The following is a 16,097-nucleotide window of genomic DNA, read 5'->3' on the forward strand; positions in this document are numbered from 1 at the left end:
ACCAGGATGAGGGACACAGGTGGGCATCAGCCAGGGCGACGGACACAGGTGGGCATCAGCCAGGGCGAGGGACACAGGTGGGCATCAGCCAGGGCGAGGGACACAGACTAGCATCAACCAGGGTGAGGGACACAGGTGGGCATCAGCCAGGGCGAGGGACACAGGTGGGCATCAGCCAGGGCAAAGGACATAGGTGGGTGTCCAGGCCGGGGCAGCTCCTTGTGCCCTGAGGAAAGAGCTTCTGACTGAGGTTAACAGACCCTGAGCTTAGCCTTGCCTCAGGTATATGAGGTGGGTTATCTCAGCCACCACTTCTGGCTTGAGGAATTTTGTTTTGTAAAATGAGGGTGGTACTCACACTTTTCTGCCTACCTCATAAGACCATAAAATAACCAAATGGGATAATAATGAGAGTGCTTTGTGAACCGTAAAGGATTTTGATACTTTCCCTTCTGTCACAGAACAAATAATCCCTTATTTTGATTAAGACCGTATTCAGGTCTGCCACATTATTCGATCTAAATCCATGAGAAGAGAAGGGGTGGGTTCAGGACCCATGTTCATCTCTGCCTGTAACCAGCACTTCTGTCAGACTAAAGCAGGTCATGAGGAAACCCTGCCCATTCCCACCCTCCTTCCATCACCATGTAAAACATAATGGCTGTGCCCAGCAATAAGAGTCGTTGTTCTAATGTCTCAATTGAAGGCTCTTGTTTTTTACAGATGTATTGAGGTACATGATAAATTGTATATATTTAAAGGGTCAAATTAGGTGCATTTTGGGACAGCATAACCACAATCAAGATAATTAACATGTATTTATCACTCCCCGGTTTCTTCCTGCCTCTCTGTGATCCCTCCCTCCACCCTGGCCCCAGGCAGCACCGTTCTGCTTTCTGTCACTATCGATTAGTTTGCATTTTTAAGAATCTTATATAATGGAATCACACAGTATATACTTTCATTCAGGAAAGCCTGGCTCCTTTTATTCCATGTAACTATTTCATTTAACATTCATCCATTGTGTTGCATATGTCAATAATTCATTTCTTTTTTATTTTATTTTTTTGAGACGGAGTTTTGCTCTTGTTACCCAGGCTGGAGTAAATGGCACGATCTCGGCTCACCGCAACCTCCGCCTCCTGGGGTCAGTCAACTCTCCTGCCTCAGCCTCCTGAGTAGCTGAGATTACAGGCACGTGCCACCATGCCCAGCTAAGTTTTTGTATTTTTAGTAGAGACAGGGTTTCACCATGTTGACCAGGATGGTCTCGATCTCTTGACCTCGTGATCCACCTGCCTCGGCCTCCCAAAGTGCTGGGATTACAGGCGTGAGCCACCGCGCCCTGCCAGTTCATTTCTTTTTATTGCTGAGTAGTACTCTGTTGTATGCATCAGTACATACGTTGTACTCATGTCTTGCACATTTGAGTTGTTTGTAGTTTGGGCCATCACAAATAAAGCTGCCGTGAACATTTGTGTACAAGTCACTGTGTGGACATAGACTTTCATTTTTATGGGGATAAATGCCTGGAAGTGAAGGCAATGGGTTGTATGATGGATGGATGTTTAAACTCTTTGAGAAATTGGGAAACTGTTTTCTAAAGCAGGATGTACCATTTCTCTTCTTACCAGCAGTATATGAGCATTCCCATGCCTCTGCATTCTTGCCAGTGCTTGATATGGTTAGTTCCTTGATTTTAGCTATTCTAGTGGGTATGGGTAGAGATAGCTCATAGTAGTTCAAGTTGCATTTTCTTGTTGAGTAATGATGCTGTCTTTTATGTACCTTATTTGACATTTGTATATCTTCTTTGGTGTTATTTGCTATATATATATTTATTTATTTATTATTTTGTTTTTTTTGAGATGCAGTTTCCCTCTTGTTGCCCGGACTGGAGTGCAATAGTGCGAGCTTGTCTCATTGCAACCTCTGCCTTTCAGGTTCAAGCAATTCTCCTGCCTCAGCCTCCCAAGTAGCTGGGATTACAGGTGCCCACCAACACGCCTGGGTAATTTTGTATTTTTAGTAGAGATGGGGTTTCTCCATGTTGGTCAGGCTGGTCTTGAACTCCTGACCTCAGGTGATCCACTTGTGTTGTTTGCTATCTTAATACTAAGTTGTGAGAGTTCTTTGTAGGTTTTAGAAAGAAGTCCTGTCTATTATACATTTTGCAAATATTTTCTCTCTGTTTATGGCTTATCTTTTTGTTTTTGTAACAATGTCTTTTTTTTTTTTTTTTTTTTTTTTGAGACAGGGTCTTGCTGTGTCACCCAGGCTGGAGTGCAATGGTGCAACCTCAGCTCACTGCAGCCTCCCCCTCCTGAATTCAAGCAATTCTCTTGACTCAGCCTCCTGAGTTGCTGGGATTACAGGTGCGTGACACCTGTTTTGTATTTTCAGGAGAGATAGGGTTGCACTATGTTAGCTGGGCTGGTCTTTAACTCCTGACCTCAAGTGATCTGCCCACCTTGGCCTCTGAAATTGCTGGGATTACAGGCATGAGCTACTGAGCCTGGCCTGTAACAGTATCTTTTGAAGAACAAACTTTTAAATTCTGATGAAGTTCAATTTATTGATTTTTCTTGGTAGTTGGTGAGTTTTATGTCATGTTTAAGACATATTTGCCAAATGCAAAGTCACTAAGATTTTCTCCTGTGTTTTCCTCTAGACACCTTGCAGTTATGTCTATGTCCGTTTTGAGTCAATGCTTTGATGACAGGGTTAAGGTTGTTTTTTGTTTTGTTTTGTTTTGTTTGAGACGGAGTTTCGCTCTTGTTACCCAGGCTGGAGTGCAATGGCGCGATCTCGGCTCACCGCAACCTCCGCCTCCTGGGTTCAGCCAATTCTCCTGCCTCAGCCTCCCGAGTAGCTGGGATTACAGGCATGAGCCACCATGCCCAGGTAAGTTTTTGTATTTTTGGTAGAGACGGGGTTTCACCACGTTGACCAGGATGGTCTCGATCTCTTGACCTCGCGATCCACCCGCCTCGGCCTCCCAAAGTGCTGGGATTACCGGCGTGAGCCACCGCGCCCGGCCGATGTCCTTATGTGTTTGTTTGGTGTCATAGCAATACAGCAGCATGCATTGAAAGCCAATCATTCTCTGTTTCATTACCTTTATACCTTTGTCAGAAACGAATGGACCAAAATGTGTGGATTTATTTCTGAACTCTCTATTCTGTTCCATTCATCTACACGTGTGTCTTTATGCCAACACTACATTGTCTTGATAACTGTAGCTCTATAATAAGTCTTGAAGGCAGGTAGTATCAATCCTCCAAAGCTGTTCTTTTTCAAAGCTTTTGGGTCTTCTGGGTTCTTTGAATTCCCATGTGAATGTTAGAATCAGCTCGTCAACTTTACAAAGATCTGCTGGGGTTTTGGTTGGGAATGTGTTGCATCCATTGAAAACATAGGGAGAGTTGACAGTTTAACAATATTGAGTCTCCTGATCCATGAAAACAGTATTTTCCTCCTTTTATTTGGAGTTTATTTCAGCAACGTTTATAGTTTTCAGTGTATAGACCTTGCACATCCTTTGTCGAATTTATCCCTTAGTTTCACACTATTATAAATGGTGTTTTAAATTTTCCTTTTTTCATTGTTTGTGGCCAGTATATAGAAATACAACTGATTTTTCTATATAGACTTTTTATCCTGAGCCTCTCCTCTCCTGCTTTGAAAAATTCAATTTAAAAGAGCAGGAGGCCGGGCGTGGTGGCTCAAGCCTGTAATCCCAGCACTTTGGAAGGCCAAGGCAGGTGAATCATGAAGTCAAGAGATGAAGACCATCCTGGTCAACATGGTGAAACCCCGTCTCTACTAAAAATACAAAAAATTAGCTGGGCATGGTGGCACATGCCTGTAATCCCAGCTACTCAGGAGGCTGAGGCAGGAGAATTGCCTGAACCCAGGAGGCGGAGGTTGCAGTGAGCCGAGATTGCACCATTGCACTCCAGCCTGGGTAACAAGAACGAAATTTCTTCTCGGAAAATAATAATAATAAAAAAAAAATTAAAGAGCAGGAACCTGAAAGTACAAAGGGACAGGGCATTTGCATGACATGAGAAACATTTACTATGGCTGTAGAAACACCTGTAAAAACACGAGCGTCTTTCTGCTGTAAGTCAGTGGATCATTTCAATAGCAGCCCTCCAGTCACTGTGACTGTAAAGGGTGGGAAGGAGGGGTGGTGTGGTAAATTCTGACCCTACACAGGTAGAACACCTCAAGATCTCTGGGGCATTCTTGCCAGTGAATGGAGCAAGTGGGAATGCAGTGGAGTCCCTTTAAGGAACCCCACCAGCCAGCCACTGGCCAGGAGGAAGGCAGCCCAGGAGATAAGATAAGGCCCCCTGGCAAGTTAAAAGCAGGGTCCTGAGCCGCAGTCGCTGGGCTACCTATAGGCAAACAGGAACCAGGGGTGATAAGGAGGAGGTGCCAGCTACTAAATCCGGGCTGGCAAGAGGAGCAGCAGGCAAATCACTCCTCAGGGGCCTGAAAAGGGAGGGGGCTATGAATTGTGGGTGTGTAGGGAGAGGGCACTTGTATTCTCTCTATATTCCATTTATGATCATGGTAAAAAAGAAAAGTCCTACTGGGCTGTACTTAAAGGCACTCTGGTTTTTTTTTTTGTTTGTTTTTTGAGATAGAGTTTTACTTTCGTTGCCCAGGCTCACTGCAACCTCCCCCTCCCAGGTTCAAGCGATTCTCCTGCTTCAGCCTCCTGAGTAGCTGGGATTACAAGCATGTGCTATCACACCTGGCTAATTTTATATTTTTAGTAGAGATAGAGTTTCTCCATGTTGGTCAGGCTGGTCTTGAACTCCTGACCTCAAGTGATCCGCCCACCTCAGCCCCCTGAAGTGCTGGGATTACAGTCATGGGCCACCACGCTTGGCCTAAAGGTACTCTGTTTTAGATGGAGTAAATACTCAATAAATATAGGCTTATTGAGTTCCTTATGCTCTATTGAGATGCTCTGATTTAGAGACTACCTGATTTCTTCCTCAAACCAGGAAAATCCTGGCAAAGACTTTCTCTCACAAGCCTGGCATGCTTATTTGCATGCATCTGCATAGATTTGCATGTGTCCTACTTGTAGATACTTTCAGATTTCCCCCAAATCAGTTGCCTGTTTTTAAAGGGATAAAGAGGGGATTTATCTCTTCTTGTTCTTGTTCACCTTTCACCCGTATCCTCCAAAGATGCAAAAGTAATTTCTGCAACTTTGAACTATAAGCAATACCTGTGGTTGCCTAGTTTATGCAGATAGAAGCAATTCTTTGCCTGATGATGTGTTTTTCCTCTTAATTTCTATTATAATTCTAGTTCTGCTCTCTAAACTTCTGAGTGGGACAGAGAGATATTAAAGTAAAAATACAAACAAACCCTTGAGCTGAACAACCAGAGGCTCAAATGCTTGGAAAGCTTCAAGAATTAGTTCACTCTCCTGGACGGAGCACTTAGAGGCAGTTCTATGGGTCGGAAGACCACCTTCCCACTGCTTCCCATCCCAGGGCTAGGGATGCTGGGGTTATCTTTGTCTGCTCTCCTTCCTCCAGGAATAAATAAAAATATCATCCCTCCCCCAGATCCCAGCTCCTCTATTGGCTCGCCAGGCAAATATTTCATAATATGGGCTAATCTGATTGTGAATTGTGCCAGAGCCAAGAGCCTCAGGTTGCGAGTGTGCTCCAATCAGGCGGGGCCGCCTGGGTGGGACTAGCGGGCTCTCCTCCACATGGGAGGTGGCGGCATTACTCAGGTGGATGGCATCAAGGTGGGAGTTGCTACTTTCTCAGGGCAGAGTGGAGGGGACAGTGCTGTCCATCAGCCCACTCCGGCTGGGGCAACCCAGCACTGAAGAGGTTAAGGCCAGCCAGCATGTGTGGCTGTTACTGATTGCTACCCACCAGGGACCTGGTGAATATGAACGGAAAGCCTCCTCTCTATTCCTGGGTGTGAAAGGAGTCAGGGCTAGAGGCAGCAGAGGGAACAGCAAAGAAGACCCGGTGAGTAAGTGGTTATCTGTCTGGTCTGTTTGTCTGGGTGACTCTGGAGCAGAAAAGGAAGCACTGGATATCCCCATTCCATCCGCTCAAGTGGGCTTTTGTCACCAGATACAAATTCTCAGCTTGGGGCAGATTCCAGTATCATTACTATTTATTAGAGGAAAATGTTTAGAATTGTCTTAGTCTATGGGAGGGAACTACCTGGTGCAGAAGCCAGAGGTACAAAGTGGCCACCCTGAACACAAAGCTGGAGCCCGCACTCTTCCTCCCTCTCTCTAAGCCATTGTCTCCAGAGAGGGGCTCCGTAGCTCCGGGCAAAGGCAGCGTGGGCCTCTCTTGTGGACCGATTTCCTGGGATGGGACCGTGGAAGGCAGAGGGGACAGAGCCACAGGAGACTGGCATGGCTGTGCTCCTTTCACTTTCTTGGTTTTATCCCTTTACTTACAGAGTCAGGTGTGGTGAGATGTAGGGCAAGACGGAACCCAATGCGGGTGGGTGCAGAGAGTTGAGGGGAGAATGCTTCACTCATTAAGAAGACAAGGCTGTCATTTGAGAGAAAAACTGAGATCCAGAAAGAAAGAGAACCAACCTTTTGCATTTAGATTTCTGTTGCCCCATTCCCTCAACTTCCCCTTCAGGTCCCTCACCCCTTCACCCTCCAAACCATGTGTGCTCTTTGATCCTGCCACCTTCTCATGACGGTTTTGTGCAGGGGGGTGTGGACAAGAATTCCTTGGCTTGGAGGAGGTGGTGGATGCACTGGCTTTTCTCAGCTGATGCTATCTCTCTGTGTTTGTACTCACTAATGCCCACGTGATTGAAAAAAAAGAGGGAGACTCTCACCAAGAAGGAAGGGCTGACTTTACCCCCTCCCACCCCTAGCTAGGAGCCCTTTTGTTCCCTTGCCCCTTTCTTGGGAGGAAAGACTTTGGATGACATAGTGATGTTAGGCTGGATGTAGGGAGGAACTTGGGGCCCTGGAGAGCCTGCTGGGTAGGAACAGGGTGCCTCCTCTGCCAGTCTTGAAGGCAGATTTGAGCGATAAGGTAAACACAACCCCCTGGTGGCTTTCAGATATGGTGCTTCCTCCCGCTGGGCTGCCATGGGCAAACAGAAACCAGGCACAATGCGGGGGAGCTGCCAGCCACTAGACCCAGCAGGGCGAGAGCAGAAGCAGCCAAGTTTCTGGACATTTGAGGCTAAGAAAGAGGGGGAAGTAGAGTACAGAAGAGGAACAGGGAGACTCGTCGTGTTCTGCCTCATATTACTAGTCAGCCACAAATGCAACCAGCCAACCTCCATCCCTTCACTCCCTGGACAAGTAGAGCAGGATTGTTATTCCTGGGCAGGGGGGCTTCACGGGGATGCAACCTGTGCCCCACACGCTTGGTTTAATGTTCTGCTGTTGCTGTCTGGAAATCCTTAAGTTTTGCACAAGGGGTCCTGCAAATTGTGCAGCTGGTCCCATTCCCAGGCCTAGCCAGAAGTTGCAGCTGCAGAATAGTTGCTCATATACTCTGACAGGTGTAGGCAGGCTCACCTGTTACTCAGGTGTCACTTACCGAGGCTGGCTTCTGTCCTGGCTGACACCTGTGCTGCATTCCTTTCCTTTTCCCCCTCTTTGTCCCCCTCCCAGGGCATTCTCTTCCTCCTTGTCACAGCCTCCATGCCCAGTCTTTTTTTTTTTTTTTTTTTTTTTTTTTTGAGACGGAGTTTCACTCTTGTTACCCAGGCTGGAGTGCAATGGCATAATCTTGGCTCACCACAACCTTCGCCTCCTGGGTTCAGGCAATTCACCTGCCTCAGCCTCCTGAGTAGCTGGGATTACAGGCATGTGCCACCGTGCCCCGCTAATTTTTTTGTATTTTTAGTAGAGATGGGGTTTCACCATGTTGACCAGGATGGTCTTGATCTCTTGACCTCATGATCCACCTGCCTCAGCCTCCCAAAGTGCTGGGCCCAGTCTTTCTTCAAGGCTGCTGCGTGGCAGAACAGGGGTGGGAACAGCAGTGTCCCTTGTCTGACTGCCTCCCTGCCTCCCGTCTCAGGCCCTCTCTTTTCCTTATCTGGGATGTAGCCAGCAGGTTCTCTAGGCTGGGTCTAGGTCTAGGAGCGCCTCTCCTGTTCCTCTGAGATTGTCTTCCCTTCCCTCTGTAAGCCCCAGTTATCCATGGACACTCTCTGGCACCTGCTTCTTGCGATGTTTGCTTAGGAACATGTTTTCCTGTGATTTCCACAGGATCCAGGTCTGGGTGCAGGGTGGGAAAGGGGAGGTGCAGGGAAGGAAGAATCCCAAGCCTGCTGTCCTTGGTGGCAGATCCTCTCCCCTGTCCCTCTCATGCCAGCTCCTGCTCTGGACCAAATGGCCCCACAGAAGATCACAGTTCCCTTCACTTCCCTCCGGCATCAGCTAGAGGTTGGCCAATCCAGGAAGGAAAAGGAAAGCAGGAAGGAGGAGCAGGTCTCAGGTGTTTCTCGCCTCCTCCTCAACTCTCCTTCCTTCTCCAGCTCTCCTCTCCCCGCCTCCTTCAGCTGCTGGGTGATGTTTTCCAGTGTTTCCCACCAGGCCAGTGCTGTTTGTCATGATACTTTAAAACCCTGCAGAGAAGTCTTAATGCATGTGATTTAAAAACAATGAGCCCAGCCAACATGGTGAGACTGTGTTTCTACTAAAAATACAACAAATTAGCCAAGCGTGGTGGCCCGTGCCTGAAGTTCCAGCTACTCAGGAGAGTGAGGTGGGAGAATTGTTTGAGCTCTGGGAGCAGAGGCCGCAGTGAGCTGGGATCGCACCACTGAATTCCAGTCTGGGCTGCGGAACAAGAGCCTGTCTCAAAACAACAGCAACAGCAACAAAAAACACACGAAAAACTATGTATCGTCCGGATTAATTCTGAGTGAACTTTGGAACCTATCATTTTTAACTTTTTCTTGTTGACAGGAGATTTTCCTTTTTTTTAAGACAGAGTCTCACTTTGTCACCAGGCTGGAGTGCAGTGGTGCGATCTCAGCTCACTGCAAATTCCGCCTCCCGGGTTCATGCCATTCTCCTGCCTCAGCCTCCCTGGGACTACAGACGTGCACCACTATGCCCAGTTAATTTTTGTATTTTTAGTAGAGACAGGGTTTCACCAAGGATGGTCTCGATCTCTTGACCTCATGATCCACCTGCCTTATCCTCCGAAAGTACTGGGATTACAGACGTGAGCCATTGTGCCTGGCTGATTTTCCTTTCTTTTTAGCTTAGTTTAGGACTATGAGGGAACTTGTATTTACTGAAGACACTGAGCTCATATCTGCTGGTGGAAAGGTGAACTGACTTAGAAGTGCATCTCACAGAATTCAAACTATTAGAGCTGGAATGTGGCTTAGAGCGCCTCTAGCCTTTGCTGTCCAACAAGGGAACGTGCTGGGACTCTTCTGTCCCGTATGGTAACCACTAGCTCCTGTGGCTCCCGAGACAAAATGACATGTGGCTAGTGTAACTGAGGAACTAAGATTTTAATTATTCAAAATGTGAACAGCCACATATGGCTAGAGGCTGTCAACTTGATGCCAATTTAGGATCATGCTATGATTTTATTCCCTTATTTTATTATTGTATTAATGATTATAATATTAGCCACTTCGTAAGCAACCGTTATGTGCCAAGCTTTCTTCCAGAGGTTTTGCCTTTGGGATCTTAGTTAGTCCTCCCAGCAACCCCACTATCTTTATATGTTGTGGGTGAGGAAACTGAGACCCAGAAAGGTACAGTGACTCAATAGTGGTCAGTTACCAAGACTACTGACACTGAGACCACCGGCCTTACCCTTTTCCGTAAGGACAATCCACACAGTGTCCATTCCTTGCCATCACGTGCCAGCTTTTTTCACGACTCTCCAAGTCCCTTTCCAAATCTCCCTCTTCCTCTCGGAGACGTCAGGGGAACTCACAAAGGATCGTCTCAGTCCACAGCACATGCTCTCCTAGGCACAGTCGTTTTTCAGCTGGTTCCACGGGTGGCCCTTGTTCCTAGGCTCCCTCTGGATCCCCAGCAGCAGGCAGCAGTGCACAGGGAGATCGTTGTGCCCTCAGCCCTTGGCAAGCTCCCCAAGTACATGGGAAGTTCCAGACTCCTTGCTCCTGGCAAAAGGAGGTGTTTCAAATTTCCCACAATCCACCTGCACCCAGCTTACCTCATTACTCCTAGTCTGAGAAGATCAGCTCAGCCCTCCTGGGGGCGGGGAGCCTGGGGCAGAATGGGTCTCCCTGGGCAGGTGAGAAGCAAAACTAAACTAGAGCCTGCTGTTGCCCCCAATGCTCGCCAAGCTGCCCCCCAGGCGGGAGGCTCCTGCTCCCCAGCTCTAGCCCGTTTACTGCTCTAGCCGTTTACTCCACTTCCCCGGGCCAAGCTGCTGCTTTGTAGACTCTTATCATAGTCTGGCTGGCCAGTAGGGAGGAGAGGGACAGAAGGGAGCATGAAGCAGGTGCAACATGCACACTGATCCCCGAAAGAGATTTGAGGCTGAGCTCCTGCTCCTTCAGCCGCTATTCAGCCTCCCAACCAGAACAGCACCCGCCCCTCCTCCAGGCTCTGGTGAGCTGGCTGGCCTGCTCCACAACTACTCCATCAAACTCAAAGTTATTCAGTTCCCCTGTGTTTGAGGTGCTGGGCAGGGCACAGCAATAAAGGCCAGGCTGTGGACAGCGTGTGTGGCTGCCCTTCCATGCCCCTGCATCCAGGCAGCTGTTGTCAGAGTAATGTTTGTGGGTAGCCCCCAGCCCACGTCACACACAGTCCGCAGATCTGTGACCTGCAGACATGATCAGTGAAAGGCTTTGCGGCTTTCATTACTGTGCTGTTGGAGCAGACCTTGAAAAGCTGGCATCTCCTGCTGAACCAGGAAGCTCTCTCCTGCTTTCCTGGAGATGAGGAACTCAGACTGGGTGCATAGCAGGGACAGAAAGAAGGAAGCCCAAGGAGACTCCAACTTTGTCTGATCTCTCCTGTCACTATAGCTGGGACAATGTACCTCAGCCTCCCTGACTCTGAAGTGGGCCTTCCTTGCCTCCCTCCCAGCATAAGGAACAGAGACGGCATGAGCTTACTTTTTCCCTTTGCCCCACATGCCTTCAGAGCATCATGACGTTTCTTCCTCTGCTGTCTGGTCCAGTGGGAAGTTTTTGTAGTTTACTGAACAAGGCATCATTCAATACCATTGTTTTACTGTCAAGATGAGAAAACTAAGGCACCAGACAGCTTGATTCTCAAATTGCTGGATTGGGAACCAAGAAGGCACTGGTGGCTTTTGAGGATGGGGAAGGAGAGGGATCAGTCAGCCTCACAACTCTCCAAAGACCCACTAAGTGAAATTCCTTTTGTGGGGTGGGGCAGGGTGGGGTTGCTGCTCTCCGTAGGACACCAGAAGCAGATCTACTGATTTGGGATGCAGAGACATGGTTCTGGTGACCTTCCGCAGACCTGGCAGTGGACAGCTGGGCTGCCTCAGCCTCTGAAGGGCAGCGGTTTGAGATTCAACTCAGAGCTGGAAGGGGGGAGTGTAATTAATTATTGCCCGGCCCTGTTACCCCTTGGGATTCGTTTGTCAGGAGAAGGCAACTTGGAGGCGAGGGGGCTGGAGCCTTTTTTCTCTGCTTCTGTCTGGCTTAGCTACTGAGGGAAGTCTGAGAGGAGGAAAACCCAGAGCTGTAGGCAGCTGCTTCTCCTTTGAATTCCCCCCCTCTTTAGAAGGGACAAAACAAGAGCACACAGCGCAAAAAGGCTGAGGAGCTCCAGGGAGTTGGATCACCCCAGTTCTCCAAGTTGGGTCAGCGTGAAGGAGAAAGTGCCTCCCAGCCTGCCCATGGGTAGAATGGTAGAATCACAGTTCTCCACAATTGGAAAACACTTCAGTGTTGAGGCAATTAAGGCCTGGCTGTACCCAGCATTGATATTCAATAATTCATCAGCCAGAAAGGACGCTGGCCTGGAGTTTTGGAGGACTCTGCGGGGCCAGGCATTAACTCTTTACTCTCTGGATCATGGAGATGTGAGGAGGTCTCAGGCCCTGGCCCAGAGGTGGGACAGGGACACTTGGGGGACTTGGAGGAGCAGCTCCTCCCCCACCAACATGGAAGGGCTTCAGTGTTTGAATCACTAGCATGGTTATGCTCTCTACTCTGGTTGTCTTAATTTTTCAGAAGACAAATGGGATTCCATAAAGTAAGACAACCAGTTTAAAGAGGAACCAAGCTAGGGTTGGAGATCAGAATGAAGTTCCTGCATGATCTCTATGTTTTCTCTCCTGCACACACATGTGCGCACACACGAGCTTGAACCCATTACCCTGACTGAAGTACCCCATGCCCTCCTGCCCTCAGCCTGCCAATTTAGGGCTTCCTACCTCCTCTCATAGGAATTAGGGACCACCCAGGCCCAGAGCAGGGGCTGGGAGACACTACAGTGAGAGAATGGGGGAAGGAACAGTGCCTGGGCTGGAAGGGAGGAAGAAACCTGGCCATGGCCCCCAGATTTGTGATTTCCCTCCCTTGTCCACGAAGCCCTCTCTTTATCTTCCATTCGTCGTGGGAGATGAGCTCAGGTAGAGCCCCCGCAGCCTTCCATAACTAGTCAGGTTTTGGGATGGGGCTGGGTTTGTGATGAGGATGGGCAGAGTTAAGCAGGAAAGGGAGCAGCATGGGGCTTGTCTCCTAGACATGCAGCCCAGTAGCTTAGGATATTCCAACAAATTTGCTTGGGGTAGGGAGGTGCCGTCTTCTTTCCCCTTTGGAAATATCTGTGGCATCCAAGTGGGGAATCAGCAAGGGCAGAGAAGAAAGGAGAGAGCCAGTGCAAGGCTGGGCGGCAGCCACTGGCAGCTGCTCCCTGGCACCTGGAGAACCGGTGTTTTGACCTCCAAGGAGCACATGGAGGAGAGACAGTGGGTGTTGATGATTTTAGAGACTGGGGGTCTCACTCTGTTGTTTTTTAGAGACGGGGGTCTTGCACCTCAGGTTGGGGTGCAGTGGTGCGATCATAGTTCACTGCAGTCTTGATCTCCTGGGCTCAAGTGCTCCTCCTGCCTCTGCCTCTGAGTAGCTGGGACTACAGCTATGTGCCACCACGCTGGGCTAAGGCAGTGTTGTTTGGAGGGGCTCCTTCCCACCTGCAAACACCTAGAGGTGCTGCCAGGGCCTGACTCTCTTTGACTCTTCTTTCTGTGGCAGCAATAGGTAGGAAAACAGAGGGCCTTTGATGAGAAGTTGGCTGGGAAAGTGTATTTTCTCCTGGAAGTGGAAGAGGGAGCTTCAGGAATCAGATGCATGAGGATGGCTGGAAACATAAACTGAGTTGGTTTTTAATTGGGACGGGATGCTGGAGCAGATAAGCCTCCTTGAAAACAATGATGAGATCCAGAGAGGGAGGTGCAGAGCAGGAGCCAACCCTCTCCCTCCCCTCCCCTCCTCTGTGGCAGCAGAAATCCTCCCTAGAGCGTGGACGGTTTCAGCTTGGAATTTGCTATCTGGAGAAAGAAGGAAGTGGGAGGGATGGAACCCCTTTCCACTTGCTTTGCAGGCAAACCTCTCTCCATCTAATGAGCTGTAATTCTGGAAGCCAAGACGCCCTCAGGTTGGGGAAGCCAAGCTGGGCTAATTTCTTGTCAGCAGATTCTCAGGAGCTATGGAAATGAAGCAGCTTGGTGTACAGAGCAGATCATCAAAAGAGGCTCAGTGGGTGGAAGGAATGGAGTATTTCTCTAGTCGTTCAATATTGATCACAGTGGGAGTCCCGGGCATTCAGTCTGGGGGTGTGAGTGCACATGTGCACGTGCGTGAACATGCATGCCTGCAGAAGAGTGTGAAACTTGGGTTAATTTTGTCAGTCTTGACAGTGTAGTGCCAGGTATACTGCACGTGGATGTGACTCTTTAGGGGACGCTTGGAGATGAAGCGGTGTGGAGTTGTCGCTATGAGGTGCTGCAGGGCTGAGGATGTCTCTTGAACCACAGGAAATCTCTAAGTAGGTGCAGAGACGAAGGCCTGGAAAACGGAGAGGATCTGCTTCTTTTCTTTTTAATGGATTGGTCTCGGGACTTCCAGAGTGCCTGCCCCTGGCACTCCCAGCCCCTGCCCCATACACAGTCTTCTTAAGCCCGGGACTGTGTGTTTTTCATGTTTTTGCTCCTGCATCTGGCATATTTCTTAATTTGTTTTTAAGTAGAATGATCATAGCCATGATCTCTTGTGCATAAGATGGTCTACATTTTTGAAAGTTTATAGCTATTATTTCATAGAGTTAATATATGTGCTGGTGAAGCAAACACTGTTATTTCATATAGGTAGAAGGTACCTCATTTACACACGAGAAAACGAAGAGTCCATGACATGACGTCACATTGCTAACTCAGGTTGGATCTCAGACTGCATGTCTGGCCCTGCCATGCTTGTTTCCATTGATGGCACTGCCTTCGGGGCCAGCCTCATAGTGGTTAAGTGACCACTTACTGGACTGCCCTGGAGTTTAGGGCTGCTTCCGCCTCCCCCACACAATCCCCTGTACCGCCTGAGATTTTCCCTTCTCTTGGGCGGGATTTGAGAGATCCTTTTGGATATGTATTCTTGGATTCATAATCATGTGTATTTGACAAATGGAAGCCTTTTGACATCCCAAAAGGAGTAAGAGAGGAAGGAGAACACGGATTACCTATGCTTGTTTCCCTTTTTAACGTTCTGCCTCTTGTAAGTTCTTCTTGGTGTGTAACTGAAATGAAAATCTGCCATACCGTGCAGTTTACTGGCAAAGGGAAAGAGCCCCCAGCTAGACATTCTGTGTGCAGACTTAATTCCGAGGATTTCAGAGCTCCGGATGAGCAGGGGAAGCCCCTGAGCCTTCCTTTGTTCCTACTCCCTCATGCTATCTTTACAGGGCATAGAAGTAATTTAACTTGCAGCTTAAGCAAAGGCTGTGGGAGGCCCCTGAGCTCAGCTTGAAGAGAAAGCGGATATTTTTGCCTTCTAGAGGAAGAAAGCTCATTTTCCCAAAGCACCCCTACCCCCTCCTCCTTCCGTGCAGATGAGCTTAATTTTCTTCTCCTCCTACTGAAGGTGGATTAAAGCCAAGCTACATATTCAGTGGGGATCTAGGGAGGGAAGCTGAGTGAGGGGGCGAGCGGGCAGAAGCAGAGCTTCTCTCATGGAGAGGAAGTAATTAATTTGAAGAGAGAGCTAAGATAGGGAAGCCCTTGGTGATAGAATGTCAACCCCCAAATGCAGGTGGTTAAACATTAAGTCAGGGCTGGATAATTTTTTTTATTTATTCATTCATTCAACAAATATTTATTGAGCACATATTATGCACGGGCAGGAACCTCAAGCGGGCATCAAGAGAGGGCCCAAGAAACTGGATTAGGGACAGGGAGAGGATGCGATCTGAAAACAGGCCTCCTGTCACCAGATAAATCATTTGCCAAAGTCCCAGGAAATAGCTGAATATATTGACCTTCTGGATTTAAGATTAAGCTGTTTAAATATGAGCAGCGGTTGACCTCAGTTATGTTACCAGCTTGTCTCATTATGGGTTAAATAATAATGTCCATTTGTTTTTCCATTCACTGATGACATTATTCCTGATCAAGTGCTTGAACCCAGGGGGCGGAGATTGCGGTGAGCCGAGATGACGCCTTCGCACTCCAGCCTGCGTAACAAGGGCGAAACTTAGTATCAAAAAGCAAACAAAAAAATAGTTAAAAGCCCTGTGTGGAGGACCGCTGATGTACAAAATAGCCCCCTGCTAGACGCCTGCGCTCCGACTAACAAGCACTTAGCCTTCTGAAGAACAAGTGATTAACACCTGTCCCAAAAACAAGTTAAGCGCCCAAAAGCAAGCGATTATGGCGAAGCAGCGGCTTTGCGTATCATTTACACCACAAAAAGCCAGGGGAAAGCACGAACGCAGTCCGCTACTATCACAAATTATGCAGCCGAGTTTTCCACATTTGGGAAACAGCAGAAATCAGCACATCCGGAATGCAACGGATAAGCCTTGCCCTGGGAAAACCACTTTTGTGATCACCGTATCGCCCCTGAAAGATAAGTAT

At 48.4% G+C, this 16,097-nt stretch overlaps 1 non-coding gene across 1 annotated transcript; it reads right to left on the minus strand.

The window, feature by feature from the left end:
- Window positions 1-15,934: 15,934 nt before the first annotated feature.
- Window positions 15,935-16,097, minus strand: LOC118149384 (U1 spliceosomal RNA). Its single transcript, XR_004736760.1, has one exon. It is a non-coding gene; the product is annotated as a U1 spliceosomal RNA (small nuclear RNA).

This window comes from Callithrix jacchus, chromosome 18 (genome assembly GCF_049354715.1).
Source record: "Callithrix jacchus isolate 240 chromosome 18, calJac240_pri, whole genome shotgun sequence".
In the NCBI taxonomy this organism is placed as follows: domain Eukaryota; kingdom Metazoa; phylum Chordata; class Mammalia; order Primates; family Cebidae; genus Callithrix; species Callithrix jacchus.